The sequence below is a fragment of the Cupressus sempervirens genome, chromosome 3, assembly GCF_028749045.1.
Source record: "Cupressus sempervirens isolate cs-2001-9-10 chromosome 3, ASM2874904v1, whole genome shotgun sequence".
NCBI classification, from domain to species: Eukaryota; Viridiplantae; Streptophyta; class Pinopsida; order Cupressales; family Cupressaceae; genus Cupressus; species Cupressus sempervirens.
Window position 1 is genome coordinate 680,801,768 of NC_143120.1, and position 12,038 is coordinate 680,813,805.

The window sequence follows — 12,038 nt, forward strand, 5'->3', positions numbered from 1 at the left end:
GCGAGATTTTGGTATGATTTTTGTAAATAATCTATATTGTAAAATATGATTCCTTTGATTTCTAAGATTTTTGAAAATATGTTTAGTGCATTTGTTCTAGATTCTCAGATTTTATTTATTATGTTGAAGTTTCTCTACTAGTGCCGACTATTTTTTTATCGCAAATAAGTTGTATGAATGCACATTGAAATGGAGAGTCTGGAAATCCTGAGTGAAGCATGAAATTCTTACTAATTAAAAAAAAAAATTATCACCCACAAACTGTCTCTGACAAATTAGATTGTGTTTGAACACATATAGTCATTCAAGGAATGATGTTTAGGAATTTGATAAAATAAATTTTATTTTTCTTTCAGACACATTTTTATCTTGTTCAATTCAGTCAAATTCTATGTGATAATAGATTGATTGAAGAGAAAATGTCAATATTTTAGATTCAATGATTATTTTAGGGCTGATCTATTTTTATAGTCTTTTCTTTTCTATTCAATTAGTTTTCAAAAATTTTAATTCCTGCTTTTAGACTGGGACTATTATTTTCAAATAACTTTTCAATATTAGTGTGTTTCTTGAAAACTAAGTGAAATTCAAATAAATAATTCCTTGTTAATTTATTTCTATCTATTGGCTCTAGCCTATTTTCTTGGTACTTGCTTCTATTTTTCCCTAAAGAAATTAGCTTATATTTTTCACATTTTGCATACATGTAGACTAAGACAATTGCATGTATTGCCCTTGTATTATACTTTACTTTTCTTCAATTTTTTTAAATTTAAAATTTAAAATTTAAAATCTACCATGTCAATATCGGTTGACTACAACTTTCATGAAACATAAGGTTTTGATATAATTTGATATGTTTGACTCACAAGTCAAACTAAGGTAGGTTGAAATGCAAATATAGGTTCCCCTAACAATACTATGACTCTACATTTCAGCTTATAACCATCATGTAGAAATTTACTTGTTATATTAACACATTCATTATTAGATCAATTTCAACATTTAATATATTACATTATTCCCTACACTAAGTCTTCCACTTTTATTTTCTTAATTAAGACTTAAATATTCAAGAATGAAACATCAAAATACATTGCAATATATTTCTAAAATATCCTACCCACTAAACTTTTTACCATAACTACCTTTTTCCAAAAATCCTATCTAAACCACCCACAGGACATGACAAGAGGGAATAAAGCTTGCTGTTTTGAATTCACATTAAATAAAGTTTGGCATACTTTTTCTTGGCCACCAAGTACCAAGTCATGATTAACCTTTTTACAAAGTCAATGCAATCAATTTTAAACACCCTCTTTTCCCATCTCTTGCAATGATTTTTCAACCCACCCTTTTTGGGTCAGCATTTAATGTGGGTAGCATTGGGGCGAGGTAGTTAGACATGGAGTTTAGTGTGGGGTAGATAGTAAATGTTAGATTTATTAATGAGTTGTTAGTTAGTGAGAATAGGTTAGTAAAAATTCTAATTAGAAAAAGGTAAAAGCAAGTTAGTTTAGGTAATATTAATTTAATCATTAAAATGTTAGTTTATTAATTGTTTTAAAATTTATTTATTTTATTTAGTAATGTTAGTAAGTGTAGTTAAAGTTAGTAGTTAGTGTTGGATAATGGAAATTAGTATGTGTGTTATTTTTGTTTTAATATTTTTGCAAAAGAAAGTTAGAATAGTTGTATTAATTTAATTTTGAAAGGGTTGGTTTATTGTATTAAAGTAATTTAATTTGTGTAAAATTTATTAGATAATGTTTTAAATTATTATGTTATTTTAATTTATTAAGATAATTTTAGTATTTAGTATTTTAGGATGCTGATTAAAATTAATTATTATTATTATAGTAAGATTAGTAATTATTATTTAATATTAGTTTAGATTTAAAAGATTTTTTGTTTATGTTAGATTTTATTTTAGTATTAGTTAAATGTAGTTAGTTATTGTTTAAAATATTAATATTATATTTTAAAGAGTGTAAAGTTTTCTCATTAAAAGTTAGTTGCTTTTATTACTTGTTTAAGTATATGTTAGTTAAGTTATTTAATTTTGATTAATTAGATGTATTAGTTTACGACGAGAGTTTAAATTAAACTTTAAATGTTAAGTAAGTAATTGGATTAAATTGGCATGTTTTAATGTTAGACAATGTTAGTGTTTTAAATAGTCCTTTAGAATTAGTAGTTTTAATAGATTTAAATGTTTTGTCAATTTATGCATGGCATATTGAAAGGTAAATAAAAATAATATATAGTTTTGCATTAATTTAATTTAACTAAAATATATATTACTTTGTCATGAAGGCTTAAATTATATTAGTAATGCTTAGGATGTAATGGACAACATTAATTTTATTAATATTATTAACTAGTGAAATTCAAGATCGACCTTAAAAAGATGAGTTAGTTTGCAAGATAACAAGTGGTGGTTGTTAGACAGGGGTCTATTATAAAAATAAATAAATATTGAATTATGATGTAAGGTCCCTTCTTGTATGTAATTATCAAATATGAATTCTCTATTAAAATCATTATAGGAGATTGAAATGGATAGGAAGTAATGTTTTATGTTGTGAATGCCCTAATGAAAATTGAGATTAGTTGATACATCCATGCTTTAAAACTCAATGATTTGAGAGCTACTACATTATCTCGACTGTTTAAACTTTAAAATTTCACTAATGATGATATGAGGTGTTTTCACCCAATAATGATGGCATTGATTATGGTACCTTGATGATTAGGTTATACGTATTCAAATAGTTCAATATTCCTTAATTGGTAATATATATGATGTTTAGGTATATGCATGCTTAATGATGATTATTCTAGTATTTATTCCGAATTAATGAATAAAGTTATGTTATATTGATTATGTAATTACTGATGACTAAATGTGTGTGCTTCCCCCCTATATTTTGGGCATGACATTTTGGTATTAGAGCCCAGTTTCATGACACTTGGGCAATAATGGGTCCATGTTAAGTGTGGACATTTAAACTATATTATGCAAAGTAGGGATTTCTCCTTGCAAAACTTTAAGAAGCTAATGCAGTCTTTTTAAATAATTATACTGATGAGTAAATCTAACCAAAACCCAAAGTTGTTATCAACAACTGTAAATGGTCAACAATGAATAGATAACCCCGTCATAATGACTGGAAACACCTGATTAAATGCAAGAATTCAAAATTTTATTAAACATGATCACCTCGAGGGGAAATGAAATTAAGAACCCTAAAACAACTTTCTATCATGAGAGTGGAAATGAGTACATAACTTAGTAATCAAAGAGAAAGTGTTTCACATCATCTATAGAAGAAGTCAAATTTTGATTCGACCTAATCACTCATGGAAATTTTTTTTAGTTCAAGTATGGAAGTGATCAAGAAGACTACTATTGGTTTAGACATTACAAACATAAGTAAACAAAACCTATGATCCTCATAATTTAGTTTTGCACCTTCGAGCTGAAATATTGAATAAATAAGATGAATGGGGAAAATAAAAAGAAGGAAAAATAACATTTGAAAAGTACACCATGTTACCAAGTTATTGGGATACCTTTAACCTATTATGATTTAAAATGTATGATTCCAATAATCCTTAAAAAAAAAAAACAAAAAAAAAAAAAGAGAACTCAATTGAAATCTGCAAATAACCTTTGGAAACCTCAAACAATAGGATTACTAATGTGAGAAGCTATTGAACAAGTGAGTTAGCTAGGAACACTCAAAGAATAAAAGCATATTAGTTCTACTATGAGTAGTGGAACCCTAATCGGGGATTAACTCGATCTAAAAATATGGTGGTAAGAACATAAATTAAATGGTGGGAAAATGCAAACTTCTAAGATAGGGTTATGTGAGTTTAATTATGTTAGTAGGCTTATTGTATAAGCATGAGAAATAAGTTTTTAACTATCAAGTGAATGCTCGTAGACTCTAACATTGAAATTATTGGATCAGTTATAACCCTACAATATAGAGTATGTAAAGTCATGATGAGTTCATCAACCTAACACAAACTAAAGGTTTAGGTATCAAAGTTAAGAAATAAGAAAATTATAAGCCATGAGTATGATAAGAACAATAATGATGACCTATCTCATTAGCAAGGAGATAGTTGTAAGAATGAATGAGTAAACATTGACAACATCCTAATAATGGTTTTATACATACTTAGTTGCTAGCCTACAACCTAAGGATGAATTCATAAGTCATTTATGAATCAAAAAATGTGAAGTATGGATTATTGATAAGAACAATAAAATTCAATACATTCTCGGATGATAATTAGAACTTGTGTAAGCAATGGAATAACATAGGCACGCGCGCGCGCACACACACACACACACACACACACACAAAAGATCATACCAAATTTGGTGAGATTGTTAACACAACTTCAGTTAGTATATTGTGGTGAATTTGACCTAAGAAAGATTATGAGTAGGAGCCCTAATATACAATTATAAGGGAATTGAGGATAAGAGATTTGGTTTTGTAATTGCAACTTGGAGTACAACTCTATGGACATTGATGTCCCCACATGTTTAGATTCTTCGAAAGGAGACCAATGTAACAACAAGAGGACTAAAGGGGACTTATATTAGTATCCTCACATTTCCATTTTTAGAGCAAGTTCTGATCAGGCCAAACCCTTTGGTATAGTAAATCCTAGTTGTAGGGTGAAAGAAACAATAAGATAGAGCAAGGAACGAGAAACAATCCAAGTAAGTTAAGTGTGAAACAATGTTACCATGAGATAAGAAAAATCCAAGAGCATACACCAAGATGGTTCAACAATGGAGACAAGGATTTATAAGGGGAAAGCAAAGAAAACTCCTTGTGAGTATTATGAATGAAGGGAAATGCCTAGAGAAGAGAGAGAGAGAGTGTTGGAGCAAAATAACTCAATACAATAACATCAAAATGATGTGTAAAGAAGAAAGAAAGAGGAGCATCTCTTTTAAAGAGATGAGAAAGGAGTTGCATGTGTTTGCATGTGTAACTCCAATTTCTATGAATGCCACATTCATAATAGGTGTGTGCAAAGTGTCACAATCCTCTTAAGGAGGATAAACTAAATTCCTTAATAAAGGAATTATAAAAATGAGTTGTCCTCACATGTGGAATAAAGAACAAATAATGACATGTCCTCCACATGTGTACAATAGGACAAACTACATTTAGGGATCCTTGGAATATCCCAATTAAATACATCCAAGGGAAGATTAATGTTTCTAACATAGGGCAATGTTGATAAAGTGAGCTATGTACTTAGTATGTGGGATCAATCATAGGTTAAGCGACATGGTCATTAGATCACCATCTAAAATCAATTCAAGATCCCTATAATGCTATTTGAAGACCTAAGATTTCCCCTTTCCTTCAAATACCCTGTTACGGCCGCATTATGTTAGTAATGTAAATTTTGTAAGTGATTGGATTTATTTCCTTATTTGTTATGATTCTAGATTTTGGTATTTTAGTGTTCTTTTCTTTTTGCCAGCAACATGATGTGGGGCTATTAAGCCAACTATATTATTGATGATACTATTTCACCTCTAGGTCAGGTCTTTATTTCTTGATTAAAATTTTTCTATTGTGGCCACTCTTTATTTTTTTTGTTTCAGACTTTTGCATTGGATGTTTCATCCTTGATGGTGAATTTAAATTTGAGGCATTTTCTTGTGAATTTTGTTGGCAAAGTGACATATGATGGGCCTCCCAAAAAAGATTCCTGACAATTAAGTGGTTGCATAATATTAGGGTATGGGGTTATTAGTGAGAGTATTCATGCCCCACCCTCTCCCAAGACTATGAAAATAGGACTAGTGAATATTTTTTGACTATTATGAGTAATGAAATTGCACCCAAGCATACAATTGGTTAAGGTTACAAGTTAACCTAATGGATTTTTAGATGCAAAAGGTGCATGTGTAGTGATGGACTTGTTTTGTGGCCTATTAAAGAATCAGTATGTCATGGAAACACTAAAGTATAATTATTTAACCTTAATAAAGAGCCAAGTTGCTTAATACGAAAACCTCATTTGAGGGAGTCTTGTACATATGCTACCTCAATGAGTGGGTGTGTGGAATATGAAATATCTATGATATTATTATTATTAGAGACTTTATAAGTATGTTATACTAGATTTGAATGTTGTTTATATGTGACCAATATGTTTTAAGGAGTATTTGACCTTGGAAAATGTAACCATGTCAGAGCTATGGATTGAACTTCACTTTTAGTAAGAATAATTAGGTAAATATGTTATCACCCCTGAGTATGTATAGGAATTATTGATTATTATTTTTACAAGAGTAAATTTTGGTATAAGTCTAGACAAGGTCTAGCATAAGATGAACATTTTAGTTGTGCGACTTCCAAGAGGAATTCAAAAGCTAGTGGGGGAGGATGTAAGGTCCCTCCTCGTACATAATTATCAAATATGAATTCTTTATTAAAATCATTATAGGAGATTGAAATGGATATAAAGTAATGTTTTATGTTGTGAATGCCCTAATGAAAATTGAGATAAGTTGATACATCCATGTTTTAATACTCAATGATTTGAGAGCTACTACATTATCTTGACTGTTTAAACTTTAAAATTTCACTAATGATGGTATGAGGTGTTTTCACCCAATGATGATGGTGTTGATTATGGTACCTCGATGATTAGGTTATATGCATTCAGATGGTTCAATATTCCTTAATTGGTGATGTTTATGATGTTTAGGTATATGCATGCCTAATGATGATTATTCTAGTATTTTAATCCGAATTAGTGAATAAAGTTATGTTATATTGATTATGTAATTACTGATGACTAAATGTGTGTGTTTCCCCCCTATATTTTGGGCATGACAAAAACTTGGAGATAATTGTACCCTCTTCTTGTTCTCTTCCAAGCAATGGACAATCTTGTTTTTTGTTTCTCAAGATGAGTTTGATTTTTTTGAGCAAACATTTAGTAAAAATAAATTACTAAAGAAATACCAGGTATATACTTTGCATCAATCTTTTGCAACCACCCTTTATCATAACATCACTTTAACATTTTGTGAATTTTGGTAGTACTAATGAAAGAATTAGGTTTACTAGGGTTCGCTAAGACAAACCTTTGCTTATAAATGGTTATTCTTCATGTTCTTTTTCTTCTTGAAAGAAGTCAATCATAATGTCTTTAATATTCAAAAGAATGATACTTCATTGTGCCCATCTGTAGGTTGCAAAATAACAAAAGAATTGGTTAGGTTGTAAGCCTCCCTTGGTATCCCATATCATTAAAGATCCAAATGAAACAATATATGGCTATGAATAGGTGATTCTCTTGTACCAAAGATTCAAAATAGCAGGATGAATGTTTCTAGGAAAATCCCCCAAGCTTTTTCTTTTTCAAATTTCAATTGTTTTGCCCTTTTTTTCTTTACCATAGTTTCAAGCATCCAAATTCCAGACCTTGTGGGTATTTTCTCTTTTTTCCCCCAAAATTTTCATGTGATCTCTAAATTATTCATGATGACATGTGTAAGTTTATGATTTTTGTATAAATTTCCATGTTGGAATTTATTAAGCTACAAAAGATGCTAGGAAAGGAAAAGAAAGGGGCTTTTATAGTACACCACACCAACCATAGCTTTTGGGTTGACATATGGTGATAGTGATATCAATTTTGTGCTCAACATTATTGTAGGGCTCTTCACATCCACATTAGTTTTAAGATCACCTTCAAAGATCTCTTCTTTTTCTATCTCGCTGCCAAATTCCTAGTACATTCCACACAATTTAAGAAGGAAAATCTATAAACTATGAATGTACATCAACAACGATAGGCCAATTTGTTGTTATTTTCAAAAGTGATTTACCCATTTCTCTTTTTCAATTTTTGGTTTCTTTGCATGGTCTTTTTGCATGTGTTCAAAATGGCTCTTTAGTTAATGATTAATTTAAAACTCTCTATATTTTGAGTGTTCATGGATGGAGATGGTTTAATCTCTATTTGAAGTTTTCCACAAGCAAAAATCATGTCATAGTACAAAATGGCTTGTAGTTATGATTAGTTTGAATCTCTTTTTGCTTCAAATGTTGGTGGATGGGCATAGTTTGATTTGTTTCTAAATTTGGTCATAGGGTTGGTGTAGAAATTGAAGTGGAAAAAAATTTCAATTTAATTAGAGTCGGGTCACAAAACTAAAACCTTGGTTACAAGATACCAACAATATCAAAGATATTTGTATAATAATTTCATTGTGGGTATCTGGAAAGAGGTCCCATTTGTAAAATTGTTGACTGGCATCATTTTGACCTGAGAAAAACAATTACCCTTTATATTCAGGACTACTTTAGAGTTTGTTTGGGATTTTATGTAGTGTTATTTATGACACATTTGACATGAATGCAACAATTAAAATTGAGGTATTCAATTTATTCTCTCTATTTTATACTTTTTAGGATGCATTTCAACAACTACAAATGGAAAATGAGGTCAAGCAATTGCAGTTAGAGAAGCTTTCATTAGTTTTATGGTTAACATGTATTATGAGTATCTATCATTCTTTTCTTTATTAAACCTAAACTATTTTTAATTCATACAAAGAATTGGGGTTCTCTTGAGCTCTTAAATTATGGCTGGGCATTTTCCATTTATACATATCATTAGGGCACAACTAATTTGCAAAAGACAATAATGGATGTCTTCATGTTAGCATGAATTTGGTACTTTTTGATTGTGTGGCAACATGAGAAAGATATGGGATTTGGGCTCTAGTTTTCTGATCTTTCATTTAACATATGGAATAAAATTCAGGTAGAACACTTTGGGAGAATTTATTGTGTTATAGCACATGGGGGTATTTTGTTTCTTATTTTATCAAATTGATCCAAAGATGGATTTATGTGTACATAAAAATTTAGAATTTTTAATTTGAAATCATAATATCCATGACTATTTTTCTAACAACTCTATATATTAATTGGTATTATTCTAGCTTATCTATTGGGCTTGTTCTTTTGATTGGAGGGATGTTATATATGCTCATTTTTTGGGTACAAAATTCTATAATTGTTTACCATGTTTCTTAAAATAGTTTTTCTTCATTTAACTTTTTGGATAAACAACAAAAATCAAACTTTTAGGGAAAGCATTCTTACAAGTTTTACAAATGATTGATCATTCTTACTCTTCCTTCCCATGTTCTTCCTTCTTAGACATTAATATTCATGCTTATCACTATAATATGATTTGTGCAGTCATTCCCTATTGTCTTTTTGTTCTTGGGTTATTCTTCATTCCACATTCTCCAAGATGGTTGGTGAGTTTTTAAGTTTATACTTTTATGTACAATGATAGCTAGAAGTAGTAATAAACTTGAGTTCTTAATGTAATATCTCCTTATCACTTGGTATTAGATGAGGTGTACATCATTTCCTTCTCACCTAGTATTGGAGCTATCTCTTGAATTATTAGTCTCAGAATGGTTTTTGACATTTGAGTGCCAACACACTTAACCACTTTCTAGATTGAAGCCGAGTACACTATGTATGTCGAGTTAGAATTCCAACAAGTGCCAAATGATCTTCAAGTGCCGAGCAATCTTTAGGTGCCGAGTGAAGATCAAGTGCTGAGTGACTACAAGTGCTGAGCATGATACAAGTGTCGAGTAATATTTAGGTGCTGAGTCACAGATGATGCCGAGCAGGATAGAATCACTACAGGAGCCGAGTGAGTTAGTTTCTTATATGTGCCAAGCATCAAGAATTGGAAAGTGTCGAGTAACACAGAATGCACATATGAATTTGAAAAGGCACAAACTCATATGTAAACCATTTTTATGGCTGACATATGATGAATCTCGAAGGATCTAAGTGATAAGATCGAATCTTTTGTATTTCCTATGCAATCTACATGCAACCAATAAGAAAAATGGAGAAGGCATGCAACCAATAATAAAAGAGCAAGGAATGAGTGGGAAATAAAGATTCAATATGGATCGTAGATCCATACCTAACATTAAGTCTTCAAAAGTCTTTATAAGGAAGATGAAATATCATTGTGCATATGAGAAAAGAAGTATATGGGAAGCTATAGTGAAATTCAGAGTGAAGAGTGAAAAGACTTAGAGGAAAAGAGCTGCAATTAGATATTCAGTTGATCAGAACATACCAAGGGATACAAATAGATATCAGATTTAAGAGAATCAAGATCAGAGAGAGCAGATCAAGTGCCTGAATTCAACAATCAAGGATTGTAAGCTATCAGGTTTATTATACCTAATACTCTCTAGCAATTGTATTAGAAAGGAAATCCTATGTTGATAGGTTAGCTTAATAGCTAGGTTGTAGATCCTTTGAAGAGGTGATTAAATCCTTTAATAGGGTGACACTTAATGAAAAGTGTTTGTAAATACTTTAACTAGGTCACTATTGATACAGTGTAAAGCCTTTAACAAGGCATGCCTTTCATAGGGAAGATCATCAAAAGTGGTCAAAACAATTATTGCTGCAGTGATTTTGTGGGTATCATCCCCACCCAAGTTTTACCTTCTTATTCCTGGAGGGTTTTTGGGTTACCAAAATCTAGTGTTATGTGTTGTTGATGCATGTGTTTACTTCATGTTTATTTCATATGTTTACATGCATGAAATATACTTTTAGGTAAAATTTTTAATGGATAAAATGTAATACTTCTGATTCACACACACCCCACCCCCCCCCTCTCAGAAGCATTCTTCCCATTTGAATATTCTAACATTGAATTGCATTTTAAAGGATTACTTGTTGTTGTTGTTGTACATAGGAGGAACAATTTGAGGTTGGGAGAACACCAACCTAATAGCAACAAGTGGTGAAGATTAAATATCTAGACTTCTTTAAAGCTATAAAAGCACTTTGACATCACAACATTGAATAAACTAATTTTTATTTACTATCTTGATTCACTTATTGATATTTCATCCCTAGAATGGGCTTGAAGCCCTTTGAATAATTTTATAAATAGAATACATAAATGAAATTGAAGTTATCTAAAATGTGTTACTTATGCCCACTTACCACCAAGAGTCGGTTTGGGCCAAAGAAACTCAACTAAAATACTCATGAAATATTTTAATTGTTTAAAATGGCTTATTTAAATACTATTCAGAGATTACTATGATGCATTATATTTACTGTTACTATATAGTAACATTTTCAAGTATTGAAACAATTAATTTTTTTCCATTTTAATAAGCTATAGCATAAATAATTTCTCAGTTTTCCATATATATTCATAAACTTTATCTTTCATAACACCTTCAGATTCTTCAAGTTCTTTCATAGTTTTAAAGTGATTTTAACTTTCTTTTGAAGAGGATCTCATAGGGAAATGAGCTTGCATCCTCTTCTATTCTAAGTGTCATCATGTCCTTTACTTTTATATCCATATCTAACACCAAAATAAAAAATTGAATGCATGATTTTCTTTGCATATATGTATCTGGTAGTACATGGTAGAGTCAATGAAATATTTTTCTCTTTTCATTTAGGGCTCCTTTAATCTTTGGTTTGTGATGTGTCTATACTCCATCCCATAACTCCCATTTTGGCACATGCAAGGAAGATGTTGATAAACAATGTTAAGGCTAATATACACATTTTCAAAAAATCAATTTTAGTCCATATCCTATAGTCACGACAATCCATATGACCAAATTTAAAATCCATTTCAGTCCATATAATCCTACTATCAATGGCAATCCATATGACCATATGTATTTAAAGAATTGAGATGAACAATCTACTTGTCTTGTCCATATCCGATTTTGTGTTGTTTTATCGTTGGTGTGATGAGAAATATTTGGTTGTATAACTCAAACTCATTCATCTTCCATTCATGTTTCTTATTCTTGAGAAATAAATCTTCAACTAAATCCAACTTATCTATTGAATTAGTTGTATCCTCCTAGGAATACTTTTAGATGATGGGCACAACTTCCTCTTTTAAATCTCAATTTCTTGATTCTCAAAAGGTGCATC